Here is a 24,888-nt window from a genome sequence, read left to right on the forward strand (position 1 = left end):
AAGGGAAGGCCAGGGACAAAAGCTCTCTACCAAGGGGCAGAAACAGGGGCTTGTATGGGAAAGGCAGGGGGTAGGAACCAACTAGCCAGCTAGGTACTGGGTGATACCATATAGAAACAAGGCGTGCTGGGGGTGGTTCACTTTCTCGCCATGACCCAGAGGAGGGCTGCTTATCTCTGGGGAAGGTCGTCTTGCCGTCAGGCCTCTCCTCCAAGGGAGTGCAGAGGGCTCCCATGCCAAGAGCTCCCAGCCCTCCACAATTTTAGCACTAATTAGCAACCTTCTTTAGGTAGGATTAACTATTTATTTGGGACAGCTTTCACAAAAATCTAAAAGTGATATAGACAAGCTGATAATGATGGAGATATTGCTCCTAGTCCTATGCTAAAAGTTAGTAGTGCAGCTCTCGGAGATGTTATGATCTGAGATCCAGACTTAAAAATAGAGGCATTTAAAAGCTCTGAAGTGATGAGTGATGCTGGGAAAGTGGCTGAGTTACTGTAGCAGAAGTTAGAAATGAGTTTACCATGGCGAAAGTCAGAGGACAAATCACATAGCTTGAATTTGTTTATTGGATGAACAGTGCTGTCTGAGCATGCTGCAGATATGTTTTTGAGACTACACAGAAGGTTTACATAAGGAAAAGCATAAAATAAGTGTAATAGAGAGAAAAAATTATAAAGCAGATGCACAAATATTGGTAAGATATCTGTAGAAATATTCCTCCTAGATTCTTCTATGTTACGTGTCTTGCACAGAAAACATATTCTCTGGTAAAAATTAAGCAGAAATCAAAGACTAATATTATCTTTCCATCCATGCAATAATATAGTGATGTGATATGTTGATGTCAAGGTTGTAGTCTGATAATATGGTACAATTGCAGCTACAATTGGGCTGGTTTTGAACTGTGATGAGCACAGGGTTGATAACATAAAGATGTTTTTGTTGTTTGCTGAGCAGGACTTGCACAGAGCCAAGATATTTTCTGCTTCTTGTACTGCCACACTGGAGAGGAGACCAGGGGTACTTGACAGGTTGGGAGGAGACACAGCTGGGACAGGTGACCCCCATTGACCAAAGGGATATTCCAGACCATGTGGCATCATGTCACTATATAAAGTGCAGGGAAGAAGGAGGGAGAGTGGGACGTTTGGAATGACGCTACTTGTCTTTCCAAGTAACCACTACACATGATGGACCCTGTTCCCCTGGAGATGACTGAACACCTGCCTGCCCATAGGTAGCAGTAAATTAATTCCTGGGTTTGATTTGCTTGTGTGCGCAGCATTTCCTTTCCCTGCTTAACTACCTTTTACGCTTCTGATCCTCTCCATGATCCCATTGGTGGGGGAATGAGCGAGTGGCTGTGTGGGGCTTAGCAGTTGATTAGGGTTAAACCATGACAGTTCTTTTTTGGCACCCAAAGTGAGGGTCAAAGGGTTTGAGATAGTGATGGATCTGATTGGAATGTACTAGATTGAATTGATATCTGTTAGTGCTATTTAGCTAAGTAAGACATTAGCTAATTAAGACATTATTATAACTACTATTTTCAGCAGTAACAGAGCCCTGCCGTGATTTTAAAAGAATAACGTTAAGATGCATTTTTACAAAGTGTGATGTGATATGTAAACAGTGAAGAGTTATTGCTTTTATTAAGTCATTATCAGTACAATGATTAAGACTAATTCTGTATCACATGTATAAGAGCAGAATGGGAGTCATGTATAGCATAAGCATGCAGATTCACTGTTGCTTAAACTTTCTGCTTCCTTATGGTTAAAGAACTCTTCACAAACTTAAACAAAAGTACATATCCTCAGTCATTTGGGCCCAAACTCTATGCTCCAAGGGACATACTCACCTCTGTACTATCACATTGGAGGAACACATGTCCAAACTTACGCTGAAAAAACAAAACATTACTAAATTACTAGAAATTTCTACAAGTGAAGCTGTTGAATAAAAATGTTTATAACTGTCTATGGGCCTGAAAACAATGTAAAAATTTTTGTCTTGCTGAGGTAGAAGCCAAGGAATTAAAGGACTCCTTGGAGTTAAGGTTAAGACTCTTAGACAACAAAGATACTGAATGCAACTTATGTTGCTTGTTTATTTTATACTAACAGTCATACAAATCTTGTATAAATGGAGTTCATGGATATGTTTTTGTGCATATACACTTAAGCCAGGGTATTCCTGAAACTTCCCATCGGTTTCATCTTTTGGAACAGGTAGCATTTTATCCAGGTTTCTTATTCTGTTATTTTGATTGAATGTTAAATATTTGTGTTATATAATAGGTAGTTAAGCAGGAAGAGAGAGAGTGTGCTGCTTCTGTGCTTGCAAAGATTAATATTTTAAAATTATCATTTAGGTAGCAGTAACACATGAAGAGGATTTTGGAGATTAATTTGCTGTGACTGTTAGTGATTCATTTCAGTCCTAATTCTATATACAGCTGGCCAATATTCAGGAACTAAAATTCTGTTCTTCTTTGTCCTAAGTTATATAGGAAAAGTCACTCACACAGATCTGAAATTAGCTGTGATACAATGAAAATATCTGGATGCTGTCCCAAGACTGCATTTTGAATTTATTTTCCTCTTTTTTATCTCTGTTGTGAATTACTAATGTGTTTATGGACCCATGTCTTGGAGAATGCTTTTCTATTTATTTCCACTATGTAGGTGTTTATAAGCTGTACATTTTATCTGTTGATACCACTTACTTTTTCCCTTATAGCAGGACCTTATTACAAAATAACTGTACAGTTTACTTTCCCCATTCTGAACCCTCTTGCTTTTCCAATGTGTCTATTTACATATAATTGACAAGCTGCTGCAAGCGCTTAGGTATTCCCTCGTTAGCTGGCCTTTGCAGAGAAGATTCTTGAAGGAAATCAACAAAATTAACTACCACATATTTCTTAGCTTGAAATTCCCAATAAACCAATATAAAGCAAATATTCATATATTAAAGATTAAATACTTCAAGTCTTTTGACAGTAGAGTGTGTTTTCAAGAGAGGTTTAATTTTGATAGGTTTTTTTCTTTCCATTTTATGTCTGTTTGTCTCAAATAGTAAATATTTCATACTATTGAGTAACACTTTAGAGTTGGCACAACAGTCAGAGCCAGATTAAAGGCCTCCAGCTGCAACTTCAATAAAAAATACCATTCCATAAATAAAGTTAATTTTTACACAGTGGTTTTATATCCATAGAAGTAATATTCACACATACATCATCATACTTGCAATATCAGATACCCTAAGTCTCCCATCAGTCCTGGTCCCAAAACAATCAAATGCTATTGATCAAGATGCCTCCATAATAATCTCAGAATAGCTGTTGATGTCATTAGCATCTGTCTAGGCATTCCATCACCTGTTAAATTTTGAACTCTGAGATAAGACTTGCAGACTGAACTTTTGAAGGAATAAGCGTTGGAAAAACACCTGAACAGCTATCCTACAGGTCCTTTTAGTAAATGCATTGATGAGATTTAGATGACTAAGTGTTTTGGCAAATCTACACCTATCTTCAACATACTGAAATGCCTTTCACAAGTCTTACAGCTTAGGCATTTTTAGTAACACAATCAAGAAAATACATAAAACAAATCTAGCAATAATTTCTCAAGTGCGGCAAAATACTGTCCACAAGAGGTTTTTTTTTCCTTTTCTATATGAAATACATCATGGACATACAGTGAGAAAGCAGCGAGCCTTGGAATTCAGTGGACAAAAAATGTGCTATTCAATGAAAATATTTTTCTTACCAAAAATACTGATCAACCAAAATACTGACAGTTCTTTAAAGAACAAAACTACTATGCCCTTCTGGGTTTTTTTTTTGTTTTAGACAACATGAAAAGAGAAGGAGAATAAAGTAGCTCATTTATAGTCTAATGCTTTATCAGGTGAAGTCAGTAGTTAAATTCTCTTCTGTTGAGGTATTAAGAAGGTGGACACCCCAACATAGTCTTCATTCAGAGTTTATCATTGCAACATATAAACTTCAGTGACCTTGGTTTTGATTGATACTAATGTAAATAAGGTAAGAAGGCATTAATTCACAGTGGCCAAATATCACTGTCCGAGAAACCTATTTGTGCTCTTAACTGATCAATAAAAGCTCGAAACACATCTTTGATGTCTCTTTAGATTCAGTGCATAGCTTTTTTTTTTTTACAGTTCCTGTCAGTCTTAACTCTAACTCTTTATTTTTTGTGTTTTTGTGAGCATTAGTCTTTCAAGTAAAACATAAATCAGCTTCAGTTCTAGGGAAACTGGCACTTGTGGGGTAGAAGGTTGAACTCTTACCAGAAGCCAATGACTAAGTTATCTGTTGCCCAGTACCACTGATTTTAAGTGATAAAGGAACACAAGAGAAAAATTGGTGTTTTGAGGAGTGAATTAAGAAGGGTGGCAGAGGGGAGTACCTATTTCACAAGGAAAATATTACTTAGTAGCAAAACAGACTTCACCTTGGTGATGTGCCATAACAGGATGTGACTGGTTTGACTCTATTAAGAATAATTATTTGGTGTTGTTGCATATTTATTAGCCTGAGAAAGACATCCTGAAGTTATGAATTTGCCATGTGAAGGAAACTCTTGCTGGTTACATATGTGTGGGTTTTTAAAGATGTTATGAATTGCACACTTTCAAATAGACCTACTTTTTTCACTGATGTTTAACTTAAAAGAAATGCATTTCTGAATCTAAAGAATTCAGTAACCTTTCCTTTCACTTCAAAGATATGCTCTCCCTCTAAAGAAAATTAAAGAATTCTTCCAGAATATGATGCACTCCTTCTCATGTCCTCCATAAAGATATTATCACTAAACCCTGCTTAAAACATTTCAACAAATCTGATGAGTGATGAGATCAGTCACTGCTCTTAAAGGTGAGCTGTGGAAGGCATTTACAGTGGTTAGATTATTCCATTAGTTTCAAAAGGAGTAAATTAATAATTTACATTAAGGTCACTGCTAATTACATTAACCTTGCAAAGTTTAAAAGTGTGAATAACGCACCAGGGTGTAATTCAGCTTCTGAAACAAGCAAATTCAAAGCCTAACTAAAGTGAACAGAAGCTAAAATAATTTTGTGCACTCAGATGCTTAGATCTGGTCATTTTTTCTTTGGCTTGTTTGCTTTCTTGCATGCTTTTGTTGTTTTGTTTCGACTTTTTTTTGGCAGGGGAACGACATGTATAGAGCAGTAATATGCTGTATAGTCAGTCATGTAAGGAACTCACTATATGCCATTTCTGATATAAATCGTGTAATTTTTATGTTTATCTGATTTCTGCTCAGGTATCCATATTCCCAAAATTATATTTTAAAAGTTTTGATCCCAGATCAGTTTCAAGTATTCTTTATTAATACAGTCAAATTGCTTAAGAATAGTTTCTTCCTCTGTCTCCATGAACTAGTATGCTCTTCCTGGAAGCGCTCAATCTCCTCCTGTTTGGACAGTTAAGATTCATCACTTCTAATTATTGCAGGGCTAAAACCAGGATATGGTAAATTTCAGCCTTCTAATTATATCTGTTGTTATTCTTAAACCTTACAGCCCTTCACACTTGTAACCACCATAAGTTTTTCTGAACAGGAGTGTTTTGAATACTTACGTGGAACATTGCCTATATACTTTTAATATTAGGGGTGCATATACTAGGGGTACATACTGACAGAAGAATGTGTGGGAAAAAATGAAGAATAGGGCTTTTGAACATTTCCCTCTAATATCTTAAGATATGCACATTAGAAATGTTAGTGTAGGTATTACATGTAGTCAAATCCCTTGTGAACAAAATGTCAGTTCTCAAATCAATCTGATTAAGCTTTCATCCCTTATTATGAATATTTCAAAATTATGCAATGGCATATCAAAATTCTACAGATTAATATTTTGTTGCAACAATATCAAGGACTCAGATGGAGGAACACTAAAGTTAAAGTTCATAACCTACCCAGATTATTATTATCTAATTACTCTTCCCTGAGTCCCACTTTACCAAAAACAGATAATAAAAAAACCCCAAACCCTTAAACAATTTATAATATTTAGTAGAATGTTTTATGCAGGCTTGAAAACAGTGAATTTAAGTGTTTTGCATTTTAGAGTTTTTACTTGAGCTAATCTTTAAATGTCATTAAAATCTGCAAACTGATTCAAGCCTGAAAATATGTTTCAAGAACTACAAAGGTATATATTTGGAAATGGCTAATCATAGTACAAATATTGAATTCTGCATAATTTTAGATTTCACTTATGAGATAATTTAAACATTCAATTATGAAAATTGCAATTAAAAATGCACTCTGATATGATCTAAAATGAAATTCTTTGCGGTAAGAGTGGTGAGGCACTGGAACAGTTTGCCGAGAGGAGTTGTGGCTGCCCCATCCCTCAGAGAGTTCAAGGCCAAGTTGCTTAGGACTCTAGGAAACCTGGTCTGGTAGAAGGTGTCCCTGCCCATGGTGGGGGAGTTGGAGCTAGAAGATGTTTAAGTTGACTTCCAACCCAAACTAATCTATGGTTCTATGGTAATGAGACCTGAAGGAAAATTCAGAAACATATTTAATAAGAAGAAAAATAGCACTGCGGGAGTTCTACATTTTCATAGGAGTTCTGTATTTTCAGTTGCTAATTGTTCCTTTAAGGCATGTATGAGGCAAAATCATGATTCTTTCTGACTATTCCTATCACCAAACAAAAATATGTGTATTAAGAAAACCATGGTATTTGACAATGACTGTTACCACCAGTAATATCAAGTCTTTTTTTCTTAATCTTTTTTAGATCTCTATCCTGAGACAAAACAACAGGATGTGCCTTGGAGAAGAGTAAGTGAAAAAATTCTTTGTCCTTGGTATATTTTCATTATAACAACTGGTTACTGTATATGGAGTTTCAGTGAAAGAAATCTGTCACACATTATTTTTTAAAATACTAAGCCACTCCCACTGCACTGTTTGTGCAGATTTAAGTAAGTAACTTTTTCAGGAGCTTTTTTTCAGGGGTAACTTTTTATTGAGTACATTGAACTTAAGCATTAAGACTTAGTAAATTACTATCAAATATTTAAGCAGCAACAGAGATCTCTCCCAGATTGTTTTGTTCCTTCAGATAACTTTCCTCTAGAGAAGACAACTGAAAGAAGATGAGTTATTCTTAAGAAAAAAAATTGTATGTGTTTGGCTACCTATTAATCACTGAGTTTCTCCTTTATCTATGGCTGAAATAGCTGTCTTCTTTGTAGTGCTTGGAAAAAGCACTTGTGAAAAAAGGTACATAGACTTAATATACAACTTGCATGTCTCTCTCTTGCATCGCATACTTAGTGAGCTTTAGAATGGAAACATTTTTCCTGTCCAATTTTTGTATTGTTTTGTTTTGTATAGTTTTGCTTTATCCCAATAACAGCAGGTTCAAATGCCAGAGACAAAATGGCATAACTTGAGCAGAAATGAACTGTATCGGTTAAATGCTTGATACTGAGGGAATGACTAACAGCAAAGTCTTTTTTAAGTCAAGAACCCATCATGCTGTTATTCAACAGCAAAATTAGTGCAATGTAAGTAATATGGATTACCAAGGGATATGATGCTACATTAAAATGCTGGCTGCTAATCCTTATTTCTATATGTTAAAGATACTATAAAGTCCGTTTGGAAAAAGTAAAGTTACTATGATCCTGCAGTTATAAAAGAGAAGATAAGCACACTTGGGATTTTGCCTTTGTTTTGGTGAGTTTAGGACTTGGATTTTAGAACAAAGACTAATACCATTCCCTAAAGAAACAGAAGTTCTCTAGACAGGAAAATGAGTCTTGTTTGACTGCACACGCAAAAAAAGATGCAAGGGGGCAAAGGTATGAGCAATACTGAGAAAAGATCATCTGTGCTGGCTCCTGGGAGAATGTTTCATTTTTCCTTTCCCCAAATTTAAAAGCAATCTCCAAAGGCCACTGAAATCACTTGAGGTATATCTTCAATTCATTTCAATTGTCACAGTTCCATTCCATTCAGCACAGTGGTATTAATTTTCATCACCTCACTGCTTGAACATAAATCTTTATTACGTCAATTAATGAGTTTCATTTTTTCATTCCTTTAGTGTGTTTTGTGAGAATACACTGTACTTGCAGTCACATTTTCAGGCCACTCTAAGAGACATTTGGCGTATACCCCTCAATATTGTAGCTATGTGGCTTTCAGGCCTACTGAGATATTGGTATCTGACTCAATGAGTAAATGCCTTTTTGTTCTGGAGCTGTTCTTTAGTACTCAGTGTTGTATCCTGACAATACACCAAGATCAATAGATGGTCAGAAATAATGGTTTTAATGGGAGGAAGCAAGGCAAGAAGGGAAAATGCTGTTTTCTTACCTTACGGTTATTATGTTGCAAAAATGAAAACAGTCATAAACAAAGTCTGAGCAACACATTTAGAGGTCAAATGGAGAAGTGATATTTTCCTAAATTAAGATATTTTCAGACAGAAGACTCTGAATGCAGTTTACTTCATATGGTTGCAAGCAACACTAGCAATATACTCCTAGCAAACTAGGAGGAAAAAGGGATATTGAATAGGAAGATGTGAGTGTTATGTCCTAAAACCAATATTTTGATTCAAAATGCAGTAAAATATTTTGCCCATTCCAGATACAAACTGCAGCTGTGTTGACAGAATCATAGAATAGAATCATACAAACATTTATGTTGGAAAAGTCTCTTAAGATCATCAAGTCCATTAACCTAAGACTGCCAAGTCCACCACTAAACCATTTCCCTAAGCATCATGTTTACTGATATTACCAGATGAAAATAGATTCACTAACTTGCAGATTACTACTTCATGCCAGCAGAAGTGTCACTAGAATAAACGTGTTCAGGCAAAATTGAGATTACAGAATTAAAATAACATTACGTTAACAGGAGTTGCATGATAATTTTTTCACAATTGTAGCTCACCAGGTTAATCCTGGAATGCATTTAAATTCAAAGCACACTAACAAACTAAAAAATGTTTTTAATTAATTATGTAGAAATTCTTAAATATTTTTGAGGATAATTATAAAAAAACAGCTTTAGAATATCAGAAAACAGGATGATGAACTTCCTTTTAAAAACCAAGCCATATATTTTTCTGGAGAAATAAAAATGAGGGAAATTTATTTTTCAACTGATTCTTTTCTGTCCTGTCAAATGTCAAATGTTTAGCATTAGACTTTGAATATTTCTTAACCAGTCAGACTAATATGAAAGTCCCTTAAAAATTGACTAGCAGATAATGTGTATCTTTGAAAAATGTATAAATTATAGTGTCTGGAAACATGAATATTTTCATTTATAAAATTATTTTGTTTATTGTTTAAAATAAATTTTTCATAAATTTGTAGACACTGAACAAATTCTAATTGGTGGTCTGTTCTAAATCTTACCCCTTTATTATACTGATCAAATGTCTTTCTTATGATAAAATCAATCTAGATCTCTAAAAATATTAGTAATAAGAGATTCCTGGAAATGTAATTTGTGCACATAGACAGAAAATTCTCCCTCTCAACATTATTATTCTTTTGATATAATTGAATCATTGTCCAGAGTCAATTAAACATTTTTAAAAAGTTGGATTAAGAAATCTCTTCACCTGTTTCTTTTCTTCTGAATTGCCAGCAGAAGTGTTCAGCTGCAAGAGAGAATAATTACATTCTCTATTTGCAAGCAAAGGTCAAAGCTCTTAATGCAATTATTATTATGCAGTAATGTAGCTAAGAAAAAATAAATTTAAACAAATATATATATTATCATTTGTAATGTAGCTAATCATTTGAAGATTACTGGTTTTATTCATGTCTTTATGACACACTGCCTGTTCCAAAGAAACATAATAAAAATGCAGGTGACTTTCAGATCGATACTTTTGAAAGGTCTTGTATGTTAAAGAAAACTTAAAATAAAGGAGCTACCCTCAGATGGTTTCTGTGTCATGTCTGGGAGAGGGATGTGGCAGCATTGTCTGGTTCTCAAGGCCAGCAGTCAAGTGCAAGTCTTGTCTACAGCTACTGTACCCCCAACACCTTTCTTTTTTTAATGTTCAGAATGTTTTTACTGAAATGTTTTCTGACAGTCCTAATGTTAGTTAGGGCCAAAACTCCAATGCTGTAAATTTTACACTGATGGAAATGTCTCTCTAAAGTTTGGATATGAGGAGGTCCAATGAAGAATTTAAATGCTTTATCTGGATAAAAATCTTTCCCTCAGGTATTTGAAGGTCTGCACCTGAGTATCCATGTTCAAAGCAAAGTAAGAGAGAAATAATTAGTAATGTATTATAAAGAAAAGTAAGAAAATATAGGTTTTTGTCCAAGCAGTAGTGTTTCAAATCTGTAGTATGGTAACAACAGCAAGAAGGGAAAATGTGTTAAGTGTAGAAGTTCTATCTTAATGATGATGCTTGCATAAGCACCAGAGCATATATTTTAGTAGATCTCACAGAGCTAGCTATGATTATTTTAAGGTCTGTGCTGTTTTGCAGATTTTTATTAGATTTTTTTCTTATTATGGTATTCTTTTAAAAAAGAAGGAAACACTAGGAACAAAATACTTGAAATAATCATCAGATAAAATTAATTTTATACAGTTATCAGTAGGTAATTGTAGACACACAAAATGTGGTACTTTGCCTCTGCCAAAGAGACAAACATTTTGCACTATGCAATATAAATGGTATTATTTTCCTGTAGTGCAGAATCTTTCCTTCTCATTCTGTTACTGTGAATCAGACAGACAATTTTTTTTTCTTTTCCAGCAACAGAGTTTCTATATGTTTACTCATGAATGACTTCTAAATGGATTGTTCTGCCAGTCTTGTATTACTAAGTAAGACTGTTTTCAAATACTCTACTCTGTGTGTGATTTGAAACTTGATCCTAAGGAAAAAGAGAGAGGCCACTAATCAAATATTTAAAAAAAAAAAAATTTGAAATAATCTTCTCTATTTTATAATCATAATGGCAGGAAGCTCAATATTTCTGCTCAAACAAAAAGGCTGGTATACATATTTACCAAAGGCCTTATGATGTTTGCAGTCGACTTTGCAGAAGATAACATTTATAAAACCTTTACAGTGTCTGGCAGGTGCCATGGATTCTCCTGGGGATTAGTTTCATTCAGATATTGTCTTTCATTTGAACTTCAAATATTTTTTCTGGTTTTTTTTTTAGAGACAGATTTTTAATAGGTTTTGGAAATTAAAACCTTTTTTATTTGTGTCACTCTAATACCTACTTTGAATTTGCTTATGGGAGTTAAATGCCAATAAAGCTAAAGAGTATTGCAATTTTTAAGAGGGAAAAAAAGACGAGGAGGTATAAATGTAGTTTGAATCACTGAAAGAACTAAAAGCATGTGCTGTGCCATGTTTTTTTTCTTTTTCTTTTTTCTTTTTTTTTCCCCCTGAATAAATAAAAGGCAGGTATTTTCCAGTATTTCTATTTTTCAATATCTAGTCCCACAGAGACCATATTATGCCACAAACACACAAAGTATTTTGTTTAGTAAGACCTGATCTTACCAAGAAAAATCAGTTAAGGATTTCATTTTGAAAGTGAAAATTAAAATATGAAGAAGAGACACTTAACTGATATTGTTTCTTTTTGAAGACCCACACATAGGTGAAAAATGTAGATCTTTGCTTTGTAGATTCTAGATTTTGGAAAAACACTGGGAATTTAGGAACTAAATCAAAATGGTGTTCAGAAAGAGGGTCATTAGACCCTCTACATGTAAGTTGTTATTCTTTAGATGTTGTTTGTATTTAAAGAATATTTTAAATTCAATAGTACACCTTAAGGTAAGGATAATGCAAAATTAAAACGGAAAAAAACTTTAAAGTGTCAATACCAGAAATCAGGCTCTCAGAAGATATCTAGTATTTTGAGAACCAGCATTATATGTTATTTATTTTTGAACTCATAAGCACTCTTTTCTCTTAGTTTCTGAATGGGAAGATTTACAAGGATCTTCCTTCCACCCTCTCTGGTTTACCACAGGTCTCTTGGGGACTAAATGGAAAGGATGTCAGCAGAGAGTTCCACTTTTATTTTCCTGGAGTAGATAAGAATCTCCTCAGAACTTGTCCCCTCTGACAGCTGAATAGAAGTGTCCACCTTTTTGCTTATTTGTCATTCACTCTAGGAATCATTGGTAACTGAAACTCATGTCCTTTTAGCAAGGCTTTTATCTGTTTTCTGCTGAACCATAGACCTGCAGCTCAGTCCCACAAATTTCCACACTGCTAAAGTTTCGAATTAAATTCTTCTCAACCAGAAGCCCACTATGATGCTGTGCCTGGTGGATTCCTCTATGCTAGTCCAGCTTCCAACTGTTCCTCCTTAGGGGCCTAAGAACACTTTTTTCATTGATTATAAGCATGGTTGGAAAAGAAATTCTGTGGTACACTTACAAGAGTTATTTTTACAATTATTTCATCTGCAAATGAAGACATCTACAGAAGCTATCCTCTCAGTGAGTTGTGCTTTGAGAGGAATGAGGGGAAAGTGAAAATTCCAAACTGAAAACCAAAAACTTGTTTTGATTTACAGGTAGAAACTGATTTTATTTTTAAAAAATAGTGAATTATTAATATAAATGCATTTTTTGCCTCTCAGGAAATGCTTTGTTTTTTGTTTTAAATTTCTATTCAACTTGTATGAAGCGGGGTTTATAATTCTAACTACATAAGCAGAATCACGCATCATGACTTTCCTGGATTTTAAAGGGTTATGCTAATACCCACCTTACCCAAAAGAACTTGAAATATTGTTAAAATATTAGATTTTTTACCATTATAAAGGACAAGGTGGAGATCTTAAAATGTAAAAAGGAGAGAAACTATGGCCAAAAGTAAGGTAACTATTTCAAGATGTTCTCTGTCATAAACAATAACATCTTTATTTAGGGAATAAACTGCTAGTGTTCTAGATCCTATAGGAATCTGGAAAAGTGGTAACTCCTAATTTAGGTTTCTCATTATATGAAACAGAATTTTAAGGACTAGTTTAAGTCAGCAGTCTAGAGCTGCTGGAAAACAAATTTGGTGCAGGTAGCTTTGTTTGCAAACTGCTGAGTGAGCTGCAGGTTTGGCCCTAGGGGCTGGGAGCCCCAGGCAAGAGGATGTGAACTGCTGACCCTTTGCACAAAAAGGTGTGAGGGGAATTCTGGCACCAGCCAGGTGACTGGACACTCAGAGACATGGCAGGGGCTGAAGTAACTGGACACTCAGATGGAAGAGCAACAACTTCACTGCACAGACTGAGGGTGTAAAAGTCCAGGGTTTTATTTTCTTGGAGTCCCTCCCAGGAGGCAGCCAGCTCAAACTGCTATTTTATTATTGCACCATAATTAAATTATTTTAAGGATCTGTATATCTGAGACTCTGCTATGGGAAACCTGGGGTTGAGTTTATGCAGAAACCTGGTCTGACTGTGCTAGGTGTGGGGTGTAGCTGTGAAGGAGCATCATCCCAGTTCAGGTGGTGTGAGAGACTGCCAGAGCAGTTCCTGGATGGCTGGACAGGGAAGTTTCCTTAACATGGCAACCCCTCATCTGCCTTTCCCTCTCTTTTGGGATGACTTTATGATGTTGTATCCCATATCACTGTTCTATGCCCAGAAATTAATTTTTTGCCTTTTCTGTGCCTTTAAACTGAGCCTGAGAGGGGAGGAGAGGAAAAAAACCCAGAGAACTTTCAAAGCAGTGTTTCAAGGACACACAGATATACACACAGACTCCTCTTGCTTCTAACAGCAGCAGCGGGAGAGGGAGGAAACATCTGGCTTTTTTTTTTTTTTTTCCAGCCAGCTTTCAGCCAGTTTTTTAGCTCCTTTTCCTCCAGAGAGTTGAACTTTGTTTTCCTGGGATTTCAATTTTTCCCTTCTTCTCTGCTGGACGGTTTCAACCTCAGAATATATCAGGAGGAATTTCCACCAAGGCCTTGTCCCTGGAGGTGGGCCCACCACCCCGTCCCAGCTCCAAGGAGGGGGAGAGAGAGATCTACGGAAGGGCTCTGAAATTTTCCCAGGTTTCTCCAGCAGAGCGAGAGGTTTTATTATTATTTAGCATTATTATCCTTTTCCTTTGTATTTGTTAAATAAATAGTTTTTATTTCTTTCACTTTCCTTCGAGGAAATTTTTTTTTCCTGAACCTGGTGGGGGAGGGCTGGTTGTAACCTGCCTTCTCTCAGAGGATATATTTCCAAATTTGTCCAAACCAGCACACCCTCCATAGTACAAAAGCACACATGAAATGGAGGTTATTACCATGTTGGTTTGGTCCTTTTATAGTCTACAGAAACATAGCAGATTTTGAAGAAAAAAATACAGAAGAAAGTTTTTGTGCTTAGGAGCTCACTACAAAATACAGAAATAAGAGACAATGTAATGGAATGTGAACATTCATACCTTGCAGATATAGCTAATGAAATTGAAGATTCGGTGGGATTTTTTATTTTTTTTTACTTCAGAGCGTTCTCCCGTTTCTGGCACAAATTTAAAATGAAAGTTCCTCCTAGAATATTATCTTCTCCTTTGAGCTATTCAACAATGGACAGTAGTGACTGAGTAGAAGAGAATCTACAGTTTATTTTCTGTGTTATATAATGTTACATTGCTAAGGGAACTCAAAGAGAATGGTGGTATGTAACATACAGCAGAATATATACTCTTTCTGTTCATTTTCCTACATGCAGTAATATTTGTGTTAACTGCTCATTTTGTGCATGAAACTTTTTCAGATGCATTTTAAGAGTAACTTTACAAAATCTGGAGGATTTCTCTTATCCATAATACCAGAAATATTTTCAAAGCATGCTGTGTAGTTCAGCATGGTCTACCCTGATGAAAAACATCAAACCATGTTTTTCCAGGTGTTTCTCCAAGCCTTTTAGAATATTTCCGAGCTTTCCTTACAACTAATTGTTCACCGATTGGTCTGGAGTTTCCTGGTTTTTATCTTATTCCCTTTTTGTCCCTTGTTAATAATAGCTCTGTTCTAGAAAATCTCCTCCTTTTCAGATGTTTCTGCTAAAAGTAATGGTGGAATTCAGGTGTAGAAACTTGATATAAAGCAAAATTCAGAGACAAAAAAAAATATTTAGTAAGATATTTTGTCCTCTTAATTCAGTCTGTAAATTAGGGGAGGTTTTGCAGTATTGGCTGCAGATTTATCTAGAGTTACAGCAACCTTTTTAACAGGACTTCTGATCTAGCACTTTGTGTTTGTGTGAAGGATTGTGCATGAAATTTAAGTTTAAAAAATAATTTTAGAGGTCTAAGTGAACATGAAAAAATGAAAGTGGGAAATGGACTTGGTTGATTATATTATTCACTTAATTAATAGCTGCATTAATTTCTGAACCACAATCTTTTTCTTTTCTTTAAATTAGATCTATTTCAAAGTAAAATTTAAAGAAATATAAAGTAGAGAAATTTCTTTAATAAGTGGACAAAAGTAAAGTATACCTTCTAAGTTTTCTTTACAGCCACATGCAGTCAGATATGGAAAAGGCTTGCTAAATGACACTCTTCAGCATTATTCGATGCATACTAGTCCCTGCATTACCATGAGTAATAACATTACTAAGCAGTAAAAGATTAATGGATTTCTTTAAAATAACTTTACTTCTAAACAATCTCTGACTTGCTACTGACTTTTTTTGAAAACTGTTCATAGTTCAGCTAATCTATACCTCATGTTGTACCTTTTATCACTGTATTTTAATTTCCTGTTTTGATCAGACTTCAAGATGTTTCATATCCTTCTGTTTTGGATGTCCTTTTTGAAAAACTTTACCATAGTAAGAGAAGGCTAAAGTTTTCATTTCAACTCTTTGAATAAATCCTAACACAAAGTTATTCAGAAATTTTTTCACTCTGTATAATGAAAGACAAAATCTACATCCTATGATTCAGGCCTGCCAAACTGATTGTGATGGGACTTCAGTTGGCGTAAGAGGTTTTCCCACTTGAATGTTTGTGGAGAATAAAGGTGTTACATGGAAATCAGTTATTAGCAGAACACTGGGAGATAAATTTAAATTTTAGTATTTTACAGTTTTTAAAAATTTGTCATTTTTTTTTGATAATCAGTTGATGTCACTTTAGCTTTTTGCGATTAACTGAGGAAAGAGAATTAAAACAGGGTTTAAAAATCTTCTATGAGGAAAGGGAAAGGACAGATAAGAAAAGTAAACATTCTTGCATGGACCATTTACTATAAGTGGTGTGAAGTTGTTTTGAATTACGGAAGGCTGAATCTGTTGCAGGGTACTGAACATGAAAATTCGCTTAATGACTCAAATGCCCAAGAGCTACAACATTAGATTTCTCAAAGCAGTGAAGGAAATCTTGTGGTTGATGTAATATGACGTATTTCTTCAAACAGCGCAGTATAAAGAATTTTCAGAGGAGAATAATTAACAAAATATGTGAATAACTCTGGGAAAAAATGAAAAGTATTAGATGTAACATTATACTACAATGGGACTTTGCCCTCATTAGATAATAATCTAGTGATAAAATACAGAAAAATGAAATGTCAGGGACAATATAACACACTGGGAACCTTTGACAAAAAAACCGTGATCATTGCATTAAATGTAGACTACTAGGAATAGGTATCAATATATTAATTTTTCATTGTTTCTTATGCCAGTGGAAAGCACCATATTTATCTAAGCCTATGCAGCTAGGGGGAAAAAACGCAAATTCAACTAAATATTATTTAAGAAATAATGCACAGCTTTTGTATTTTCACAATATGATGTTTTGCTTTATGAATTTGTTTCCCAGGAAATAAATTACAGATTTTATGTTTTTATGTTTGCACCATTTATACCACAAAGTTTAAGGTTTGAAAAACCCTTTACTTTTATTGAAATAAACAATTAATCATTTTTTATGCTTGCACAAGACTGTGAGAAGTTATTAAAGCCTTTGTTTTACATAAAAGATAAAATCATGAGCAGAGGAGCCAAATTTTTTTTTGATTACCTAGAATGGAAAGTATGCTCTGGATGCAAATATTACCTTAACAGGTACATATTTGACATGCTGATACAAAATATTCTCTCTAATATTATTTTAAGATTTCTGATGTGTCAGTTTCATCATATGTACTGTTTTGTCACTATGTTGCTGTACCACTTTGTCTTCTTTCTTAAATTATACATAGTGAAGGCCTTAAAAATCAGAATCAGTTGTTGTCCCAGGAAATACATAGTACATTAAAAGTGTTGTAGGGATTTCAAAATATTGTCAGAAGTTTGGATGCCACCCCATACTAAATACTTTTTAAACTTAATTTCTCTTAGGTTGCATAGTTTCTAAATCTTTTATTTTCTGTGAGGCGAATTATTTTACTTTTTTCACCTTAGATTTTTATGTTGGGTTTGAAAGCAGAAATCAAACCTCTTTAGACGGTCTTTAAGATCCCTTCCAGTACAAACCAGTCTATGATTCTGTGGTTCTCTGGCATTTGTTACTGGTTTACACTGATACGGGTCAAGCTATTTTAGTTCGGAGGTATCCAGTCTAAGTCTAAATGCCTTGTTTAGGGTAACAGAAAAAGATGGAAATTGAGGGAGGCATGAACTTCCTATGGTCTTCCTTTCCAAACATATTTTCAAGGTTCACCTTGATCTGGATAATTTCATTATTTTTCATTGTTTTCTTTGATATGAGCAAAGCTTTGCTCTTCCACTTAAAAGAAAACAATAATAATAAAAAAGTCTCTTGTAATTGCTTTTCAGTTGCATTACAAGTCATAATATTTTTTAGTGATCATAAGTTATTGGGCCAGCTTGAGTACATGCATCTTTTTGGTCAGGTTATTTAGTTTTGAAGATGTAAATCCTAGGATTTTTTCTAGAATGGCTACTTAAAATGAATAGATAGATAATTCAGTCCCTAAGAAATAGTATTGCTGACAAAGAAGCAGACAGGAGCCCTCTTTCTGCATCAGTCCAAGTTTGAAGATCTACTTCAAAGGCACTGTAATACCAGAGCACTTTGTGTCAATAAATGGATGTAGCCACTCACAAGGTAAGAGTGAACATAACTCTGATCAACTTTGTCATTGTCCTTTAGAGTGTTCCACAATTTTACAACACTCCTGGAAGAAAGCCGTAAATGGTCAATTGCCCATTTTCATATCAAAGCAATACCTTACTTCCTGCTTGATGTTGTTCAAGAGCAATAAACTCCAAAGATCTGTTCTACTCAGATTATGTTCTATCATTTTTGCGTGTAAATACTTGCACTGGCGTGAAGGCAATCCTTCAGAGTAAAAGGTACAAACTCGTTTACCAAAGGAAGAAGGAGGAAGTTTTCACTGAATAAATAAATTGTTAGCTAAGAGATTAAGATTAGATTTCAAAAGGTCAGATGAAATAATGTTTTTACAGTTTATGCAGGCTGGAAGACTTACTAGGATTATCTCTTGCATGAGATAAAATTTAATACTCCTTGAGAACTCACTGAAAACAGCTCCACAGCAATGCCTTCAGACTCACCTAAGTGTAAAAGGGTGCACAGGAACATCAGTATCATATCTACTAGTTTGGGACAAATATTTTGGGAGAGAAAAAGTGATTATCACCTTTTTTCACTGGTGTTAGCCTGAAGACTATACTCACACTCTTCAAAATAATGAAGAGGCCATTTTTGGAAGCTGAAGACTCCCAGAATTATTTTGGTCTTGGCCACACTGGTCTACTTTTATTGTCCTCATGTTTATTTCTGCTTTTTTTTTATATCTCTTAATGCTATTGACAGGGCAGTCATTATTGGTTCTGGTTAGACTTTAGGTATCTCGTTTGTTCTTACATGTTAAGTATGGGTGATGGAAAAACAATATGCACAATCTCAGAAATACTTACATTAATCACTGATATTGATGTGTTGCACTGTGCAGCATGTAAATAGTTTTGACATGTGTTTAGTTACTATCACAAGGGACTGATATATCCTTTATTTATCCCCCAGTCCAACTGATATTATCACATAAATTTGCCCTTGCCTATGGAGGCATTACTGTGGTTAGCTGTGGGGCAAAAACATGACAAAATCCTGATAATTCTAATTGTTTATCATGCATTAAAACACTTATTTCCTACATCACAGAGAGAGATTGACCGGCTGGTGATGCTGTGACTGATCCACCCTGGGATATCGTTGGTCCTCGTGGCTGCCAGGGCACAATTTACCACTTGTTAGGCTTTTCAGCATACTCTTCTCTCTTGGATTAGGGTGTTACATGGTGATATTCTTTATTAGGAATGATAAGAAAAAAATGGGACTATAATAACAGTAAATTTAAAAAATATATTCTATACTATGTTCCACTTTCATCTCACCAGCAGCTCCTGTGATTCAGCTTTGAAGACTGAGTTGTTTATCAGTCTGTAATGAGATGTCATTAGAACAGGAGCAACACCCTTTTTTCCATTTATTTGCTTTAAATGTTTATTTTATTTTATTAACTTAATTTTTTTTAAAAATGGAAGTAATTTTGTGAAATGTTAAAAAACAAAAACTTAAAACCCACTCTAAACCAAGCCCACGAAAGCCCCCAAAACTACAAAGTAGTTGAGTTGACACAACTGAGGTGATCATAATCACCTGGAATGGACAGTAGTTGAAAAAAAGTTGCTAAAAATAAAAATGAGTCATTGCCTTCTTGGATTGGATCTACTTCCAGTTAGAAGTTACCAGTTGAACAGGTATGGTCTTACACTACTTTGTTTACAGACACTCTTACAGAAGGTATCTAAGAAAGCTGTTTCAAAAAAACAAAACCAAGAACAAGAAAATCCAAAAGAAAATAATATATTTAAAATAATTGTCCATATTCTTGCTAAAAGAGATGGTGGTCCTCTTAACTGTGTTGTTAACTTCCTATAACCCAACGAATACTTCAGCAACTGAAAGCTAGCTCTCCTGGAACTCTTATCACAAAAAAAAATCAAAAATATTTACCTTTGTATGTATGTGATTCTAAGTAAGCACTAATCACAGAAGCAAGGAGTAGAACTTTAAAAGTCAATACTAAAATTCAAAGTAAAAATTCTGAAGATTATCAGCTTCAACTTTATGATTTCTCCTCCATTATAGCCCATCTTATCCAGAAATATAAGCCCCATTTTATACACACCAAATACTCATAGAAGTTTCTGCTTCTAGCTAGCTGGAGCCTCAAAAAATTCAACACTGACAGGTTTGGGGACTTTGAGATTTTGTTTGGATTAAGGAGTTTGTTTAGTCAGAAAATCATTAAGATAAGTACTAAAAATGGAATATTGAAATAAACTGAGATAAAGAAAAGAAGAAAAAAAAGGACAGAGATAAAAAAAGGCCAAAACAACCAAGACAGCCCTCAAGAAACAGCAAGAGTTCTTTGGATTTTTTAATTTCCATCTCTCTGATCTCTGTTTATAATGGATGATTCGGGAATGAACATCAGAGCTTATCATATCAGTCAATATATATGGTCCTCTTTGGGTTTATCCCCGTTTTTGTGCTGGGATAAGCAGTCCTAAGAATTGAAAGTTCTAATGCTGTTGTGTTACTGAAAAGTGGCTCAACTGCTGGGCCTCTGGTGCAGACTTTATTTCCTTATGCCTGTAAGATTCCTGAATGGGCGACTGTAGTTAGCCTTTTACACATCCTGCACAGTCTACACAAAATTGTAAAGACCCATGAAGGCCTCAGCTGTAACGTGACTTGCACAGCACTCCAGCAGGTCTGGATCAGTGTGTGAGTATTTGCAAATGGTGAACAGCTCTACAGCAAGATACCTGTTGTTCACAATTCCAGACATATTTCAGGTGTAATACCAGTATCTGTTTCCGGTCACGGGATAGAGACCAACAAGTCAACAATTCTGCAGTGAAGGAAACTGCGAACTTTCAGCATGGGCTTTCACTTTTACCATGTGTCTTTTCTGTCACTTAACTCTGCCTTTTCTTTTAACTCCTGTATCATCTCCTCACTTCTTTCCTGAAGAAGCCATTCAGCTAAGAATCTCAAAACAGTTGTTATTCAAATCTTAGGAAGTCTTCTGGTTCTGCCAAGAATGTGTAGAGAATAACTGTTCTGGTTAGTGGAAGCTCTGACAGCAGGAATGTCCCATTCCTTCTGAGTAGGATCATGGCTCTAAACCTGTTTTCCCAATGGTTCAACAATATTTTTGTCAACACAGAAGATGGGGGACATTAATCATGTCATGGAGGCAGGAATAATTATCTTGGGTAGACATGAAAAGAAATTTCTTGAATCAGTTTTGCTACCAGAGGAAGTGCTGGGGTAACTACACCCTGACATATCTTATACAGGACATGTCTTAGTGCAGTCTATTACAATGAGTCATAACTAATCCAGACACAAAACGCCTAATTCTGTTCAAGCTAATGACTGAAGATAGTACGATTTTTTTGGAGCTAGTGAAAATGTCAAGCATATATAAATTAAATGCAGGTGAAACATATCACTGTACTTGGGGTCATTCAAAGGTTATACTAACTTTATTGTTTCATCATTCTCAAGATCTTAATCAGAGCCAACAGAAGCTTGTGGCTTCACATACTCCCTCTCTTTAGAACTTCAGTGTCTACCACCTGCTGAATTTGTACTTCAAATCTTTCTGAAATTTCACATCACAGAAATGTGGAATATTCTTCCTTTGCTCTATTTTTAAAAGAAATGTAGATCTATAATCCACTACTTAATTACATACTGAGTACCTCAGTCCTACCGTTTGAATAAAAAGTGCTTTTAGGTCTTCAGTAAAAGGAAATAGAATTTATGTTGTATTTTGACCTCCATTTCACACATCCATATTTGCAGATATAGCATGAGAGAGGATTTGAGACTTAGCTCTTCTGTCACAACAGGATTACAGTGATGTTGCTGTACTGCCAATTCTTGACTCCTGGTGCTTTAAGTTCAGAAAAGCAGCTCTCAAATTTGTACTGTGATGAAAGAGTCAATGTTTATTTCTGATTTTGTGCATTGGTGGGCTCTAAGCTGACAAACAGAGATAAAGATTCTGAAGTCCAGAACTGCCCAGATACAAAAGTTAGCTTCATCAAATATGAATATAACACTCCAAGGGACACCTTCACATAGCATAAGGCAGCTTAAGGACCTGAAGCATTGCCTAGTTGTGGCATTTCTACGTATTATCATGTAAAATTTCACTAGATGAACAACATACCTAAATGGAAGGGTAACGTTTCTGATATTTTACCCAGCTTGAATTTATTTTTTGTATTCATATATGGTACTATAAAGTTTTCTATGTCTCTTTTGTGTGCGCTGTATTTTCTAGGTTAAATATAGCAAAATTCCATTGATTACAGCAAGTAGGAAATTACCAATTATGAGGTTTGGGATTTTTGATAGGTTTCACTGAATTTGTCTCATGTGGAATTTGGATTATAGCATCTGTTTCTAGTACAATGAAGCTATCCTTTTGTCTCAGAATATATTTTCAAATTCCAGTTAATTAATTTTCATACCTTTCTGTTCCTTATCACTATCTAACTTTTACACAAGGCTTAAAATTAATATGTTTGTGAAAGATATTAATTTCATAGAAGTGCACAGACTGAAAGGAGTACTGAAATTCAGAATGAATGAGATTTTTTTCTTTATAAAGCTGCAGTTTGTGAAGCTTTCCATGACAACTGAGTATCCATCTACAGGAACAACTCAAATCCAGACCAAACAAACCCAAACCTTTTACTCTTCAGCAAATGGGTGCTCTTGTCATTGGGGTTTTTTTAGGTTTTTGTATCCTGGAATATACATTCTCTTCTCTGGGAGTGTTATAGATGACAATATCAAGCAGTTGATGTGTTGTCATCTCTTTCTTTTAAATGAAACATCTGGTAATCCAAAAGAAAAGGTTCATCATTGTAACAGTAATTGTTTCCATCCACTGCAAGGCACAGTCTTGTTCTCCTAATCATCTGCTAAATTTTCAGTTGCTTGGAAAACCAAAAGATTTTTGAATAATTGTATCTACATTCTATCCAAATAAAGGGAAACTTTGCTGCTATACTTAATTATCTGTCAAGAACTGTACACTCCTGTAGTGTCCCCCATTCCTCCTTCAACTAACAACATTGGTCAATATATACATGTATATGCAAGCTATTTATATTTTTTATATAAGTAAGTATATATACATGTAGAAGTCTAAATATTATGTTATACACACATAATGCTCATAATCAGCAAACTAGCAATATACTTATATGTAACAATCATACGTATAGGCATAATCATACATCTGGATACATATAAAATCAGCAAAATAACAATGCATTTAGTTATGCCAAATACAGATTTTACTAGTGCATCCTAAATGCTATTATGCTCTGTATAAATCCTATAAATAATATACTTGAAAATTTTAATTTTTTTTATCTTGTATATGATATACTGTTAGAACAGAATATCCACATCAAGCCTTACCAGTGGAAGTGGAGTGCAGCCTTCGGAAAATAAAATCTTGGAAATTTTTTTAGACTTGCATTTTAAGACTTGCCTCCCATATAGTATGAATCTCAGACTGATTGACTTATAGATCTAACTCTTTGTGTATAAATTATGCTTGGAGGTTCTTTCTTTCTTTACTAGAGGTGCTGGCTGCACTTCTGCCTTTTTAAAATGCTGCAAAGTTTCAAATTGCTTTTTACTAAGCACATAAATTTTCTGTAGTTAAGAGATATATTTTTTCTTTTTTTACTTACATAGAAGCAACTAGAAACAGATTGAAGAAAAGGATACTGAAATCTCAAGTCATCAGAAATTTGTGCGTAAAGAAGACCTTACATAGTAAAAAAAAAATTCTTAACAGACCACATGCATTTCCTTCTTGAACAATTCAATATACATGGAATGATGGGGTCATGGGTATTGTCTGCCGGTACCTCAGAGTTTCAGAGAGCAGAGTTTAACCTGTTTAGGATACTGCTGACAGAATCCTTTGGTATGCAGTCCTGAGTCCAGGAAGGCTGGACATTTTTCAAGAAACAATTCCTGAAGATGCAGGAGAAGGCCAGCCCCATGTGCCAAAAGATGAGTTAGCTGGGAGGAAGACCAGCCTGGCTCTAACAGAGAGCTTTGCCTGGAACTCAGGGGAAAAAAGGAGAGTGTATGACCTTTGGAAGAAGCAGCAGGTAGCTCAGGTGGACTATAGGAATATCATGAGATTATGCAAGGAACAAATTAGAAGTGCTGAAGTCCAAGCAGAACTTTGTGTGCCTACTGTAGTGAAAGATAATAAAACTTGTTTCTATAAATACATTAGCAAAAAATTGAGGGCCGAGGAGATTCTCCATCCATTATTTGATGTGGGGGGAAACATATTTACAAAGGATGTGGAAAAGACTGAGGTACTTAATGCCTTTTTTGCCCCAGTCTTTAATAGTCAGACAAGTTGTGCTGGGGGTATCCAGCACCCTGAGCTGCAAGACAGGGATAATTGGCAGGATGAAGCCCCAATAATCCTTGATGAAATGGTCAGCAGCCTGCTACACCACACAGACACACACAGGTCAATAGGTCTGGGTGGGATTCACCTAAGTATATTGAAAGAGCTGACAGAACTGTTCATTGAGCAATTTTCAGTAATTTATTTTCTATACAAGCAGACTGATGCTACTATAACATTATGACTTAGGATTAGTTTCCAATATTTTAGGCATCTGTATCAATAGGTTTTCCTCTACAATGTACTTGTTAGGAATTAGGAAGCTCAGGAGTAGTCCATTTCTACATGTGTCACACATAAACTCTT

The 24,888-nt window shown here is 35.0% G+C and overlaps 1 protein-coding gene across 50 annotated transcripts in view; it reads left to right on the forward strand.

Moving 5' to 3' along the window:
• PTPRD (protein tyrosine phosphatase receptor type D) overlaps nt 1-24,888 on the forward strand; it is a 1,180,356-nt gene that overhangs the window by 376,876 nt on the left and 778,592 nt on the right. For all 50 annotated transcript variants that reach the window (XM_032097314.1, XM_032097313.1, XM_032097327.1 and 47 more), the window contains one exon: nt 6,820-6,863. The gene's annotated coding sequence lies outside the window, so the exon portion shown is untranslated. The remainder of the gene's footprint in view (nt 1-6,819; nt 6,864-24,888) is intronic.

The sequence above is a fragment of the Corvus moneduloides genome, chromosome Z (assembly GCF_009650955.1).
Source record: "Corvus moneduloides isolate bCorMon1 chromosome Z, bCorMon1.pri, whole genome shotgun sequence".
NCBI lineage: Eukaryota > Metazoa > Chordata > Aves > Passeriformes > Corvidae > Corvus > Corvus moneduloides.